At 49.3% G+C, this 16,619-nt stretch overlaps 1 long non-coding RNA gene across 1 annotated transcript; it reads right to left on the bottom strand.

Annotated features, from left to right (window-relative positions):
• Positions 1-8,781: 8,781 nt before the first annotated feature.
• LOC145721174 (uncharacterized) lies at positions 8,782-15,705 on the bottom strand. Its single transcript, XR_014144650.1, has 4 exons — positions 15,107-15,705; positions 14,753-14,947; positions 11,217-11,302; positions 8,782-9,550 (listed from the first exon to the last, which is right to left on the bottom strand). It is a non-coding gene; the product is annotated as an uncharacterized LOC145721174 (long non-coding RNA).
• Between the last annotated feature and the right edge of the window lie 914 nt (positions 15,706-16,619).

Here is a 16,619-nt window from a genome sequence, read left to right as displayed (position 1 = left end):
CCATGTTAGGGGCATAGATATTTACAATTGTTAGATCTTCTTGTTGGATAGATCCTTTAAGTATGATATAGTGTCCTTCCTCATCTCTTATTACAGTCTTTGGTTTAAAATCTAATTTATCTGATATAAGGATTGCCACCCCAGCTTTCCAGATTCACATATCTTTTTGGGAGCTCCCACCCAACCCACTAGAGTTGTGGGTGCCCATGGTTCAGGAAGCCTTCCTACATTGTTGCCCCCATTGGCTTTGGAGGTAAAGAGGTCAGGTGGAGTCATCCAGGTAAAGAAAGGAGGGGAGAGGGCATCCCAGGAAGTGATGGATAGGACAGAAGCAGGGAATAGCAGTGAAAGAGTCTGAGCAAGGGGCAGGGCATGATGTATATGTGATAGGAAGTGAGAGGAAAATAACAAGAGTTCTTGAACACAATTAAATTCAGGGCTTGGGCTATATCCTCAAGTCAGTGGAGCCATGGAAGACTTAAGGCAGAGGGAGATCAGCTCAGTTTCCTGACAACAGAAAGGGAATAGGGCTGGGAGGGACCTGACTGCTAAGAGGTAACTCCTCGGGGAAGGAGCCCAGGTGTGGAGAGCCCCATCCCTCCCACCCCTCACCCTGTTTGAACACCCCTCCAAGGCAACACACACACACACACACATGCTTTCTTCTCTGGGGTGGGTGGGCTGTGTATCTACAGCCATTTGGCCAGATGGAGGCAGAGCTGATTGAGATTCTGGGCACGGAGGGGGTCTGGCAGCACTGGCTGCCGGTGTGAGGAGCTAATATCCCTTTTCAGTATGCCTGTGGCTTCCCACTCTGCCTGCTATTGAACTGTTCATCTATAACATTTGTAGGCCTATTAAGAGGGAAATACAACTTCATAGTTACAGATAAGAGATTAGACAGATCAATTTGAAGTCTATGAAATAGACAGAGTGGGGAGGATGTTATAATTTTCAAATTGTGATCTTGCTGACTTTGGAGTTGTTGGTTTATTGGCTTGCAGTCCGTCTCCTGACCACATTGGGTATGATGTTTTAGTGACGGGGAGAGCAGTCTATTGTCAAGTGCTTAAATCCACTTAGGGATGCCTGGGACTGGGACTCCATTGACTAGGGGTAGGGATGGCAGCTCGGAACAGCGGGAGCTCACCACTTTCTGTCTCCCACTTCTGGGTGTGCGAAATTGTCCAGTCAGAGCGTAGAGCTGTGGGCTTTGCTGGATGCTCTTAATCCAATAAAGTACGGTGGCTAATGACAGAATGAAATTACCTGGTCGGGCAGTGACTCCTCAGAGGGCCCCTCTGTGAGGCTGCCGTCCTTGTTAGCAGCCTATGCTGCCAGCTGGATGTGACCTGTGCAGGAAGAATTTGCAAAAAATGTTCGAAAAAGGCCAAGTCCCCTGCAGGGAGGCTGATGGTCCCATCTGCCTCCCCCCAGCAGCTGGGCTCCTTCTGTTCTACCTTTGTGCCAGCTTCCCAGAGTTCTTACCTCTCTTACTCCTCTCTAGTCACCTGCTCTTCCTTTGCCACCTGTGATCCCTATTGGGAATTCCTTGTTGACACTGACCAACACATCCCAGGGGTAGGTGTTCTTATCTGAGTCCCAAGAATCCTTAAAAGGGAATTCAGGGTTTTTTCCTACTTTCTTCCACAAAGCTAAAGAATTTCAGAGATTTTCAGTGCTTGGTATTGGCTGCACGACCTCGGGAAGGTTTCCTAACGACTTCCTCAGCTCTGAAGTAGGGCTAATCATAGTGTCAGTCTCAAGAGGTGAAGGAAGTGGTGCTTGGGAAGGGTTTAGCACCAAGTGACACACAGCAAGCTCTGCACAGATGTTTGCTACATCATCAATACCACCACCACTGCTGCTGCCTCCACCATTACAATCACCATCATCATCACCACCATCACCATCATGATTATCATCACCATCATCATCACCACCATCATCACCATCATCATCACCACCATCAGCATCACCACCATCATCATCATCACCACCATCATCACCATCACCACCATGATCACCATAACCATCATCATCATCATCATCATCACTACCACCACCCTCACCACCATCATCATGATCATCACCATCACCACCACCATCATCATCATCACCTTCATCACCATCATCACCATTATCACCACCATCATTATCACCATCACCATCGTCACCACCATCATCGTCATCACCACCATCATCACCACCATCATCATCACCACCACCATCATCACCATCATCATCACTATCATCACCATCATCACCATCACCACCACCATCATCACCATCATCACCACCATTATCCCATCATCACCACATTATTATCAATTATCTAGTCCGACCTCCTCATGATTTAGGTTAGATTGTTTGAGTGTTCTTAGGAACATTTCTTTTTTTCCATATTTTAAGAAAAAAACAGGCACACATGCTCACACACATACAGAGAGAGGCAGAGAGATCCAGTGAAGGAAAGCTGATCAAAGGTGGGGGGACACAGGAAATACATAAAGAATAAGAGGCACACACATGGAGACATTTCTCATGGCTAAGAAAAAGAGAATAGAATATAGCATGTTGAGACCTGGGGCAGCAAGAACATGGTCCTGGCTTTGACCAAAGTAGCAGCCTCCATCTGGCACCTTCTTAACAAGTGGCAGCTCAGAACTCTTGATGATATTGTCATACTGGTGTTATAGACATGATAATGGTGATCATCAGTTCATTGGAGGGGACATCACCTCTTGTCTTTCAGGCTGAATCAAACTGGTGAAAAGCCTTGGTTCCTCTTACATAGAACATGATATTAGTAGTTTAAATTCCAAAACAGACTAGAAGCAATAACACAATGGGTAACAGGACATTGGTGTTGGTGAGACTTTTCCCGTGGTCTTGGAGTCACAGTGGAGGCCCCACAATTGAGATCAATAGAGGACACCTACCCCTAGTTTCAAAGACAACATGAGGCCACACTACACATGCAGAGCTTTCTTTTTTTTTTATTCTTATGTTAATCCCCATACATTACATCATTAGTTTTAGATGTAGTGTTCCATGATTCATTGTTTGTGCATAACACCCAGTGCTCCATGCAGAATGTGTCCTCCTCAATACCCACCACCAGGCTAACCCATCCTCCCACCCCCCTCCCCTCTAGAACCCTCAGTTTGTTTTTCAGAGTCCATCGTCTCTCATGGTTCGTCTACCCCTCCGATTTCCCCCCCTTCATTCTTCCCCTCCTGCTACCTTCTTCTTCTTCTTCTTCTTTTTTTTTTTTCTTAACATATATTGCATTATTTGTTTCAGAGGTACAGATCTGAGATTAACAGTCTTGCACAATTCACAGCACTTACCAGAGCACATACCCTCCCCAGTGTCTATCACCCAGTCACCCCATCCCTCCCACCCCACCCCCCACTCCAGCAACCCTCAGTTTGTTTCCCACATGCAGAGCTTTCTAAAAGATGGTGAAACTGGTTCTGTGAGTTGTCACCCACCTCTGGCATACATAAGAGAAGATAAGAAGCTCAAAAGAGATTGACTGGAGAGGAGGGGCCACCTGGTTCCATTATCTTCCTGGGCCAGGGTATAGAATCCAAGGCAGGGAGGTTTCATGAAAACTGCTTTGTGAGTAGGGGGCATGCCTGTCCATAAGAAACCCATCCCTGTGCCCCAGAGCCATTGGCCTCTGGGGCTGCTGGCACCACAGCCACTGGTGATGAGACAGCACTTGGGAGGATCAAATCTGAGTCCTGGATTTTGGTAAAGCATGGCGGGGGGGTCTGGCTGGATTGCCTGTGACCATGAAGAGAAGGGGGGAAGCCTGCATTTCCAGAATTTGGGGGAGGGAGTTCAAGTTACCTAACTTCCCCATGAACTTAGTGATTGTTGTGAGTATAGCCAGACCTGAAGGGTCTTGAGAAGGCCTGGTCCAAAAGAGCTGCCCACCTGAGTGAGCCAATCCTGGTGGACCATGGCTGTGAGGAGCTCAGAAAGAGCAAGATGTTTTCATCAAGAGACTGAATTAGTCAGGCCAGCCCTGGTTGTACTGCAGTAACAAACAGTCCCCAATTATGGCCACATCACAGCAGCCCCAATCAAGTAAGAGTTTACACTTTAAGGCTATCTTCAATCCCTACCCAGCCCAGAGGAGCCTGAGAAGTAGCTATTAAGAGATATTACAGACCATGCTTCCCACTCCTTTATGATCAGCTGAATCCATGGTCTGGCCAGAAATTAGGGAGAGAACAAAGGTCAAAGTGGATGATGAAGTGAAGTTTGATTGAAACTGGATATTGATTTTTTATCTACCTGGAGTGAGACTACTCTTAGGGTAATCAAGTTGTGCACTGCACAAAGGTATCTGACACAATGGACTAGTAGATGCTTAAACCCATGCTTAGCTCTGTTACCCAAGATTTGCATCCTAGCAAGTGTGCTGCATCAACTCAGAGGGAGAGGCACCCTCTGTATAACGCATCCATCCATAAAGGACCTTTAAAAATTTGCATAAAAGCATCATATATGCTAAGGGGTAGCCATTCCAGTACCTGAAAATGCCTAGAAAAGCCTGCGGATGCACCCACGCTATCATTCAGGGTTGGACCAGGGAGCTCTAGTCCAGCACAGTTGAAAGACATTGGTGGGAAGAAAAGTAAATTTGTATCTCGATTGAACTTCACTGAATTCAGTCCATTCTAAGGAAGGAAAGGGAAATATATGTAAGCCAACTAGAGGACTGGTTGTTTAGTAAGACAGAGACCTGCCCTGAGGGCTGTTGCATGTATCCCCAGGCTCAAAGAAGTAGGGCTGCTGCTGTAGCTAGCTGTTCCTGCCCCTTTGTTGTGCCTAGGACAGCAATGCTTTGGAATTCACATGCTACTGTGAGGATGGTTGTGATCTAGGCATCACAAGACTGGGGCCCAAGCCTGCATTGTGCCACTCACTAGCTAGTTGGGACCCTGAAGGTGTCAATAACTGAGACACCTTCTCCGGGTCTCAGTTATTGCTGTCTAAAATGAAGAATAGAACCCAGTGAGCTAACATTCCATTTCATAACCATGGTGATAATGACAATGACACGGTATTACCTGACACGTGGTTCTTATCAGGTGCCAGCCAACATTATGAGCACGTTTATATATGTTGACTGAATCCCCTTATGGGGAGACACCCTATTCCCATTTTACAGACACAAATGGAAACTCAGAGAGGTCGAGTGGTTTGTCCCAAGGGTCAGAGCTGTAAATGACAGAATGGGGATTTGAACTTAGTTTAACTGTAGGGTTTGTGTTTTAATGCCATGCTCCATGGGCTCTCAAATGCTCACAAAGTATCAGGTGTCCTATAGTGAGTGCTTACTATGGGCTGCTCACCGTGCTGGGTGCTTTTAGCTGCAGCTCACTTCACCCTCAGGATCCTCCTTGAAATGTTGATGCTGTCTACAGCATTTTGTGTTTGAGAAAATGAGGAGCGCAGAGACCAAAGTGCCCAAGGTCATGTGCTGGTTAGTGGAAAGCCTGGGATTCGATCCCAGGGCTGCCTGATGCCAACATGAGAGCTTTCCTTCTGTGCTGAGCCTCCTTCTGTCAGCTCAGGGAGGTGGAGCTAAGTCTGGTCTGGCATTCACCTGCTGTGGCTTTGCCCATTCAGGCTCCCTGGTCCGGTCCCCAGGGGATCAGCCAGGAAGGTCTCAAGGGATCTTTGCCACCCAGAGACCAAGGGTTCTGTGATGTGTATGCAGCAGGCTGGCCCCAAAGGGGCAAGAATTCACTTGAGGTTTCAGGAACATGGCTCCTGCCACCCAAGCCTATCCAGTTCCAAAGTGTATCTTGACTTGGCTTTTGTGGAGTTTCCTGAGGAACTCATATCCCAAAGGCTTCTCCATCAGTACAGAGTTTGACATGGAGTTACTTTTGACTATAGCGGAGAACTCAGCTCCCAGAGGCTTCCAGTGGTTGCAGCTGCAGTGAAGGAGGACCAAGGAATTGGCTCTACTTTAGTCTTAAGGCAGTGGCATCATGGTCAGGCTGCCCCTCCTCTCCAGAAGGGCACACCCAACCTTCAGCCCCTGGTGGAAAGGCCACTGTCCATGCCATGGCTGGGGCTGGTTTTGCGTGGATGACACTGTCCCATCTGCCTCTTAGACACAAAATACCCACATCTGGTTCTCAGGTAGCTGTAGGATTCCAATACTTCTGGCTTGGTTGAAAATAGGTTGATTATGCCTCCAAAGCTGTCTTATCCAATATGGTGGCCATGAGCCACATGTGGCCATTGAGTACTTTGGATGTGCTTGTTCTAATTTAGATGGCTGTGTCAGATACCCACTGGATTTCAAAGACTTAGTACCAAAAAAGAAAAAGGATGTGAGATATTTCATTAATAATTTTTCTCTTGCTTATCTGTTGAAATGATCTTGTTTTTTGATGCATTGGGTTAAATGTTATAATGTAATATAAAATAATATAAAAATGAAAAAATAATTTTATCTGTTTTTCTTTTACAATTTTTGTAATGTGGTTGTTAGAAAATGTAAAATTATATATGCAGCTCATGTTATTTTTCAGAGGGCAGCACAGTGGCTGGGGCAAGAGCTCAGGCTTTTAAGGACTGGCACTTGGAACCGATTTGGGGCATTACTAAGCAAGAAAGGAACAGCTTCTGACCTGGAGAGGCTGCTTTATCCTCTCTTCTCCCTCCTCACTTGAGCTGGATCTTGAAGAACACAAGGCAATTGCCGATGAGGAGGAATGCATTTTGTGCATTTTGTGATTAAGAACCCGTGCTGATCATGGGCTGTACACCAGGCACCAGGCACCCTCCTTACCCTACATTACTTAATCCTTGCAACAATCCCATGAAGCAGGTGCCATTTGAATCCCCTTCTATGGATGAGGGAAGTGAGCTCAGAAAGGTCCAGCAACATGTCCAGGGCTCTGAATTCTGGGAATGGCCAGGGCAGGGTTTGAGCCCAGACAGTCTGGCCCCACACCCAGGGGCTCAGCTACCCCACATCAGTGGAAACAAGGATGAGGATGACCCACTTGACCAGTCAGATGGCACCTCGGGAGACAAAGGAACAAGAGGGGGCCCTTGAAGTTGGCACTCCTGGGTTAAATCTGGGTTTCGGCTCCACTGTGTGGCTTTAGGCAAGGTAGCTGATCTTGTCATCTTTCCAGTAGGATGATGGACACTTCTTTGAGAGAGAGAGAGAGTGAGAGAGAGCATGAGGGGGGAGAGGGTCAGGGGAAGAAGCAGATTCCCTACTGAGCTGGGAACCTGATGTGGGACTCCATCCTGGGACTCCGGGATCATGACCTGAGCCGAAGGCAGTCGCTTAACCAACTGAGCCACCCAGACGCCCCATCCCATAAATGCATTTTTATGAATGGACAAGCATGCTTACCAGAAGGGGACAAGGTTGTCAGGGAAGCCAAGCTGAGTCTCACAGTGGAGGCGGGAGCACCTCAGACTCATCCTGTCTGCAGCTGGAATGGATCCCCCAACAGGGATGGGGCTAAGACAGGCGTTGGACTCTGGGGGCCCTAGAGCCTCTCTTCTAGGGAATGCTTTTCCTCTTCCTCACACCCCCACCCCCTCTTGTCTGCTTCAGCTCTGCCTCCATGGCTCAGGGTGACTGAGCACCTCCTCGATGCTCCTGTTGCACCTGACTCCAGGAAGGAGGGTGGGCGTGGGTGTGTCCCTGGGTTTCTGCCCTGCCTGTCCATTTCCCTGGTCAGCTAGCCAGCTTCCTCTGGGCTGGGCCCGTGTCTTGTTAGACAGTGGGGTCCTCACAGGGGGCTGACACAGCTGCCATGTGTGGATGAGTGAAGGAATTGGATGGATGGGCAGGTACTTAAAGAAGGGCTGGGGGCAAGCACCCTCCACAAATGAAAGCATCAGCTCAATGAATGATAGGCATTTGTCTCCCTCCTCTTGGTCAGTTTCCCCAAGAACACCAATTTATGGGATGGGGCATCTGGGTGGCTCAGTTGGTTAAGCGACTGCCTTCGGCTCAGGTCATGATCCCGGAGTCCCTGGATGGAGTCCGACATCAGGCTCCCGGCTCAGTGGGGAGTCTGCTTCTTCCCCTGACCCTCTCCCCTCTCATGCTCTCTCTCACTCTTTCTCTCTCTCTCAAATAAATAAATAAATAAAATCTTAAAAAAAACCCCATTTATGGGGTCTGTCCACGAGTCCATGGATATGGTCGCAAATAAGCCAGAGAAGGTCCTTAACTTTGGGCTCTTCCTTTTCAATGGGGAAGATATAAAATAAATAAGCACCTAAGTAGACAAGATGATGTAGTCATGGTAGGGCTGAGAAGGACATTTGCCAGGAGCTGCACAGTTAGGACTCTGGAATGTCCATGCAGGAGTGTGGATCAGTGTCCAGAGATGAAAATGAATTACTGGCATTTCGTCTTTTAGAAACTGGTTGCAAAGATATTGGGAGGGCCTGAGGTACAGAAAGAAGAACATAAGGTGAGCCCTTCTAGCTTCTGAAAGCCGCTGCCTCCCTTATGGGCAGGAGGAGGAAAAGGAAGGAAAAGGAGACAATATTACCCAGAGCTGCAGGATTGCTCTTCTGTGGTTTTGGTGCTAGGAGCTGCCAGAGCAGAGACTCAAATCAACACTAGCTGGTAGTTGCTGCCCCCATCCCTGCTGCAGGGACTACACCAGAGCACACTGCTCTCCTTGCTTGCCTTCTCCCTCCTCCCACGGCCCCCAGGAACAGGACCTCACAGGAAGCAAGAGAGCCTGGAAACCAGACGGACTGGTGCATAGTGCTGATCGGGGGCTTGCGAAGTAATCCACACCTTGGCACAGGGGATTTGGGTTGGCTTTCTGGTTGAAGCAAAGGTCTAGGACCTGCCCCAAAGCTACCTTTGCAGAACCAGTAGGCAATTTTTATCGAGATTTATAGGTATTTGGAGGTAGCTTTTGGGGGCTGGTGAAGCCTGTGCTGGGGCAGGGGGCGCGGACTGAGTTGACAACACATTTGGTGCTATGATGAAGATCAGCTGGGGCTGCTGAGGAAAGTGTCCTGAACATGTGGATTTGGGCTGAGACATGCAGGAGGGGACTGTCGCTTGAGGTGTCCTCCCAGAGCACCGAGGGCTGAAGATGCACCTGTGGCTTGGGTCACCTGCATGCTCAGCTGCTTAGTGACCCAGCTTTCCCAGCACCAGGCTCTGCCTTGCCAGCTCCCTTCTGAGGTCCAAGCTGGAGCCCCTCTCCAGTGGCTTCTGGCAAATTCAACAGCAGCCCCCACCCCTCTGGATTCCTGGGGCTGCCATAACAAAACCACAAACTGGGGGCTTAGAACAACAGAACTTTATTCTCTCCCAGTTCTGGAGGCCAGAAGTCAAAAATCAAGGTGTTGGCAGGGTCTTGCTTCCTGGGAGTTTCCAGGAAAGAATCCTTCCTTGCCACTTGCAGCTTCTGGTGGCAGCTAGCATACCTTGGCCTTCTTTGGCTTATAGATGCGTCACTCCAGTGTCTGCCTCTGTCATCCCATGACCTTCAATCCTGTGCATCAGCATCTCCTGTTATCATAAGGACACCAGGCATATTGGATTTAGCACCCACCCTACTCCAGTATGACCTCATCTTAACTCATTACCTCTGCAATGACTCTATTATATCCAAATGCGGTCACAGTCTGAGGTTCTGGGAAGGACACAAGTAGGGGTGGGACATGCCAGAACCTGGCACCCACACCACAGTCATGTTCTACCCACATCTAAGAACATCTCATTGTTCTGTGCCCAGCCTCCAGATCCACCTGCCTTCATGCATTAACACTGACAGGTGCTGGATCCCAGCTTGTCTTTCTGGTGGTGGAATGGGGAGCTACAGAGTGGAGCCTGTCAGAACACTCCCAGCAAGCTCACCAGCCAAGAAAAGGGTCCCCTTGTATCAGATTCACTCATCTGATACTGTTTGTTTTTTTTTTTTCACTGAAGTTACTGATAACACACAGAATCACCCACCAGTTCGCCAGGCCAACAAATGGAAGTTTTCTCATTTTCCTATATCCCCTTCCAATATTTGCCGAAGCGTTGAATGTTTTGGTACCTGTATAACACAGCAGACATGAGATTTGTTTTATGCTTTCACTCTACTTTCTCTCAGAGGCATTATCTCCGTTGCTACAGTCTTCATAATTATCACTTTAAAAGCTGCATAATGTTGCATTAAGAGGATGTACCATGATTTACTTAACTAAATGTCCAGCCGTGGTGAAGCAGTTGTTTTACTATTTAAATAGTGTGATTATGAACATCTCTGGAATTTGGCTTTTTGATTCTTATTTAATTCTTTGAAGGATTACATTTAAAATTAAACATTGCATTTTCGTTTCCTTTAAATAAACGATCTCTCCAATATCCTGACATTTTCCTAAGAATTTAGCACTGAAGATAGATTGTAATATACAAGACTTTGCTGTTTGCCTGTTCAACGTTTCCTCATAACAGTAAAATCACATTCCCTGGAGGCCATCCTCCTTCTCCTTGACCTCCACGTGCTCTGGCTGGAGTCAGCCTCACCCCAGTGATGGGGGTAGCATGTGGGACAGCAGGTCCAGTCCCCTTGGCCACAGTACTTGGCTTAGGGATGGGCCAGTGGCCAGATCTGTGTCAATCAAGGTGGGTCCAGGGTTTCTGTAGAAATCACTGGGAGGATGGAACCTCTCTGGAGCTACGAGGATGGAAGCCTGGAGTTGTTGGCAGCCACTCTGCCACCATGAGGTAAGAGTCTGTCTGGGAACAAAACAAAATGGAGGGGAATGGAGAATAGAGATGGGGAGAGACAGAAAAAAGATAGTGAGGGGAGATGGAGTGGGGAGAGGAAGGGAGGGAGGGAGGGATGCAGGAAGAGAGATATGGGACCCTGAAATCGTAGATTGAGTCCTGGACGGTACAGGTACACAGCCATCAAATGACCCTTTCTTGCTTACGCCTGTTTGAATTGGTGTCTCTTGTCACCAAAACAGTGCTGTTGGGTATTCTGCATTGGTGTTTGCATACTTTAAAAACTATAGAAAAAGGAGAAACTTTTCATCTGTTGGCATGGCAGCTGGTAGGTTATCGCTAAGCTTAGAACGGAGGAAAATTAAGGCAGAACATGTGCATGCCTTCAGAAAGTAGCGTGTCTGTGATGGGCCAGATCACACAGGGGAGGTGTGTCTGATGCATTCAGCACACTCACTGTGGTGGGTTCAAAGAGCACTGGAAAGAGAGTCCATGGACCCAGAGCCAGTGTCCACTCCTGTCCCCAAGCCTCCCTTCCTTCATCTGCAGGAAATAAGGGGTTAGATCAGATTCCAGACATCGCAGGGGAGAGAGACAGCCCTCCCATCCTCCACCTGGGCGGCCGGACTTGATCTCTTTCCAAACATACCTTCCGTGTAAGATTTCATTTGAGGGGAAAAGAGCATCAACGGAAACAAACGGCTCCACCATAAAAGCAAACAGTTGGCAAGTCGGTGAGCTTGATGGTTAATCTCCACCATGCCTTCCAGCTCCAGACCCCTGGGACATCAGGATGCGTTTGCTTCCCTCCCCATCCTCAGTAAACACTGCGACTGACTGCCAGGTCTCAGTGGCAGACGTGTCTGCCTGCCTTCCCAGGGGGAAAACAATTGTTCTCCCTGCCTCTGAGCCCCCCAAGGCCCTGGACAGGCGTATCAGGTTAGATGGAGGTGGTATGTGGAGAATCAGTCTTTTTCTAATAATGTCCTGTGCAGTGAAGGAGTAGGTCAGCTTCTCAGATGCATCTCTCGAGACTAAGAGCCATAGTCTAGACAAGTGATTTCACACCTCCCAGGGCATGGTCCCCTATCATTCCAGCATCTTTGACCTGGCCCCTGCTTGCGTTTATTCCATCTGGAGCCTCGGCATTTGGAAGAATGTTTGATCATCCTGGCCAGGAAGGTTTGTCTTTTTAAAATACAACAGCTGCATTAAGACTTTCTTAAAATGGCCTGTAAGCCTACCCAGGCAAGGGCATGGCTCTGTAGAATTCTCTTGTCCTCAGTTACCAGGAAAACTTTTGAAGGTCGTGCTAAAGACACAAAGAAATACGTTTCATGATCTTCAGGAGTCATCACCAGATAATTTCTGGCCTGGTTTGGCATCTGTGCCCTTGACTCGCAGCTAATGAGTTCAGGGGAGATGTATAGGGCTAAAATAAAATACTTCTGTTAGAACGCCTTATCTTTTCCAGGGTGGCTTTACATTAATTTCCTCATTGTCTTCCCCCAACAACTCTGTGAATTAAGTAGAGAGCAGGTAGCATGATCCTGATTTTGCAGGCGAGGAAGGAGGACCCAGAGAAGTTACAGGGCTCCCCCAAGGTCACCCAGCGATGAAATGGTAGAATCAGCATGGCAATCAGGTCTCCTGACTCCTGGTCTGTTAGAATGCCTTATCTTTTCCAGGGTGGCTTTACATTAATTTCCTCACTGTCTTCCCCCAACAACTCTGTGAATTAAGTAGAGAGCAGATAGCATGATCCTGATTTTGCAGGTGAGGAAGGAGGACCCAGAGAAGTTATAGGGCTCCCCCAAGGTCACCCAGCGATGAAATGGTAGAATCAGCACGGCAATCAGGTCTCCTGACTCCTGGTCTTCCCTCTTTTCATTAAGCCCAAGGTTGGATTTAGCAGCTTAGTGAAATTTGAGGCATGAGGTTTTACCCACAAGTCCTTGCATTCACCTTTAATAACCAGGGAATTTGTTGCTTGATTTACTGACTAAAAGCAGAATAGTTAATTAAATGTAACGACAACAAGCTTTGGTAGGGAAGGAAAAATATCCCACGTCATTGTTCTTTCGCTAAATGAGAAAGTGCTGAGCCATCTGTCCAAGACAGCAACCCCAAGTGGAAATGTATTGTTCTTTGGTTATTGTTTCAAAAGACACAAAACCTAGAGGTTTCTGAGTACGGAAGGAATGTATGATGAAGGAGAAGCGCGGCACAGTTGTTCACGTGAGTTAATTTTCTCAGTCCTTTGGAGAAACAAAGCTCAGCAAAACTCTGAGTATGTTCCCCATGAATACCAAAATGAGATTAAATTCAACATCTAAAGACTTTTAATAAAGACGAAGCCAGAAGGATTCAACCACAGGGAATCGCCGACCAAAAGCATTAGAAAATTGGATACCAGAAATGAGAGACCAGAAGCCAGGAGACATCCCGGCTTACCCAGGAGACTGTGGCAGTACCCAGCTTGGACGGGAGCATATTCTTCCTGTTTTGGAGTGAACAAAACTGAGTAATTGTATCCCCACAGAAATCACGACAGCCAGTAATTAACAGGCAACGCTGCTCCCAACCCGAACACCTGTGTCTACACAGCCCCGAGTGACAAGAAACACACTTAGACAGTAGCACCTTCACCTGGCACATAGAGGCGGCCTGTCTTCACTCCAGTGAGGGTATGAACCACCACAATGATAGAGTCTCCGTGTGGGTCGACAGAATAATTATCTTTCCTCCACTACCTTGTTGTGTTTTTCCTGAAAGATATGCTTCCGTCCTGGCCCCCTCGTACCTGGGAAGGTGACCGGATTTGGAAATAGGGTCTTTGCAGGTGTCATCAAGTTAGGATGAAGTCAAGTTAGGGTGGACCCTGATCCAACATGACTGGTGTCCTTTGAAGAAGAGACTCACGGCGGGGCTGGCCACGTGGAGATGGAGGAAGAGACTGGCGTGGATGTGCCTGTGAGCCAAGAACAGCCTGGGGCCATCAGCAGAGGAAGATCCTCCCCTGGAGCCCTTGGACGGCGCACAGGCCCACCAACACCTCGATTTCAGACTTCTGGGTCCCAGAACTGGGAGACAGCCAATTCTTGTTGTTTAAGAGCCCCTGTTTTTGGGGGCTCGTTATGGAAACCACACAAAACTCCCCAGGAATACCCACAACTCCCCAGAAATGTCTCAGGTGTGGGCCTACAGCCTTGTGCTTGGGAGGAGCTGTCCCCCACAACATGCAGAGTTGGAGAGGGATGGCTAGTTTTGTGACACGGGGTGGTGGGAACCTGGGAGCTGGCAGGGCATCTGGGGGTGGAACCCCACCCGGTTTCTCTTTCTGGGACACCCAACAACACCCACCAGACAGGGAGTGAGTGTCGGCAGTGTGCCTAGAACGTTCTCCCCCTGCACAGCCCCAGGGCACCCCACCTCATCCAAGTCCTTGCTCACGTGTCGCCTTTCCCGAGAGGTCTTCTCCAATCAGGGACCGAGATGTGCGGCCCCACCCCCTCTGCTCTAGGTTTCTTCACACTGTCGTCTACTCTTCTTACTATTATGTGTTTTGCCTGTTGTCTGTCTCGTCCCTGGAAAATGCTCTGCGAGCCTGTTTTCCTCACTGATATGCCCCAGTACACATAGTAGGCACTCAACAAATACCCATTTGTTGAGTAACTGGATAAATGGATTATAGTCAAAGACATTTGGATACCTGGGTTCAAGAGGCTCTGGCTGGTCCACATGCATCTGTGTGCTTCCCAGGATAGGGCTCACCTCTGCCGAAACGAGAGCGAGCTCCCTTTCGTGTGTGAAACCCGAAAATCATGGCGTTTCACATGGAATCCCCCATCCCCTAAGGAGAAGTGCAGGCCATCCTAACAGCCACCTCCACGTTTTAAAGCAGTGGACGCAGAAGGGCTGAAATCTGGTGTGGATGCTGTCTTAGCCTGTTTGGGCTGCAGTAATAAAAACAGCACAGACTCACACTCTTACCTGTCGCCGTTCCGGGGGCTGGAAGTCCAGGGTCAAAGTGCTGGCAGATGCGCGGTCTGCAGAGAAGACCCACTTGCTGCTTTGCAGACAGTCGCCTTCTCTCTGTGTCCTCACTGGGCAGAGGGCCGAGGGGGCTCTTGAGGGCCCCTTTTCTAAGGGCATTAATCCCACTCATGAGGGCTCCACCCCTGTGACCTAATCACAAAGGCCCCACCTCTTAATATCATCACATTGGGAGTGAAGATTTAACATGAATCTTAGGGGGACACAAACATTCAGTCTATATCAAGTGTGAAGTGTGTCCTGACTTTAAACACATGTACTGACCGTTCATTCATTCATTCATTCATTCACCTTATGCAAGACGCTGGAAAGGCTCAGGTTCCTTCCTTAATGAGCTGTTCCAGAGCATCAGCAAGGTTATCAGATTCTTCACAGCCCCACCTGGAACCCACATCTGAGAGCACCCTGAGGCCAGAAAGGAATTTTCCATGAAGCGATCGTTCCAGCCTCTCTGTTCGTTATCCAGGGACGTACTGGTCAGAACGATGGCTCGTCTTGACCGTTCTCCCGCCATGGCGGTGGCGTCCACAGAAGGTGGAACAAGGCCAGTCTGAGGTGTGCCGACTGGTGGTCGTGGCCATGGAGCCTGCCTCTCCCTTCACCTGGGTCCCCAGACCACAGCGGGCCTTAGAATTCTGAAAATGACCTGAGTCCTGGCCAAACGGCCACTCTGTGGTCTGGTCCCGGCCGGGAGAGGGTGCAGGTGGCACGGAGAAGCCAGGGGTGCCCTGCAGACCCGTGCGGGGGCAGTTCACACAGAGAGTCCCAGTGAAGTCTGCAGTCCATGAAACCCTGTGCAGGAGTCCAGGCCTCCCGAGCTGGCTGTCCTGGGTCCTGTGCCCCAGGAGCTCCTCCCAACTTCCCGCTGATGCTACTCTGCTCGTCCTATGGCAACAGTCTGCTGGCCGCCCTCTTCCTGTACCCCTCTCCTCCCTCCTTCCCTTCCTCTCTCCCTCCCCTCCTTCCTGTCCCTCCCACCTTCCCCCTCCTTCTCTCTCTTCCTGTCCCTCCCTCCCTCTCTCTCTCTCTTCCTGTACCCTTCTCCCTCCTTCCCTCCTTTCCTCCCTCCCTCCCTCTCTCCTTCCTCCCTTCCTTTCCCTCCCCCCTCCCCCGCCTTCTCTCTCAGCCACTTGTCTTGATTCCTGTGTTCCCTGTAGCTCCACCACCCACAGGCTCAGCGTGGTCTCACTGGTGGCTCTGTCTGGGCACAGAGGCCTCCCACTCACCCTGGCACCTTCTCTCCCTTTTTGCTCCTTTTCAGAGTTATTTGTGTTTGCATCAAACAGTGACCGAGAGGTGTGGGCTGAAGCTTGGGCAGGGGGAATGTTTCAGCACATCAGAAGGCCTGGGGTTTTAGCTGAAGGGTTCTGTGGTGAGGATAATTCGTCTGTGATGAACACAAGGAAGGATGAGAAAGATGAGCAGAGCCTAGTGGGATATGTGCAGCGGCCGCCTGGGCGGCACATGGGTCCTGGAGAGAACGCTTCCTGCGTCTGCAGGAAGGTCGGCAGAGGGAGACCCTGCCTCGCTGTGGCACGCTGCAGGGCTCTTCCAGCAGAGAGAGGGCCTACAGGCATCACTTACACTGGTGCTGAAGGAGTGAGACGGGGGCTGAGCCCTGGCCCCTGGGCACCCACTGGGTGAGAACCGTCAGGAGCAGCGCGGACATCCAGGCTGTCCACCCAGGCCTCTGTCCCAGCCAGAAAACCTGCTATTCCTGTGAGCTTGCTGAGCTCATTCTCTCCATTGTGATGGAGCAGGGTGCTTGCCTGCTCGGGCAAGGCCTGCGAGGGCAGGAGGCCAT

This window comes from Leptonychotes weddellii, chromosome 4, assembly GCF_054177405.1.
Source record: "Leptonychotes weddellii isolate Sample4059 chromosome 4, ASM5417740v2, whole genome shotgun sequence".
Classification (NCBI taxonomy): Eukaryota; Metazoa; Chordata; class Mammalia; order Carnivora; family Phocidae; genus Leptonychotes; species Leptonychotes weddellii.
Note: the sequence above shows the minus strand (reverse complement) of the source record. Positions and strands in the feature narration are given on the sequence as shown.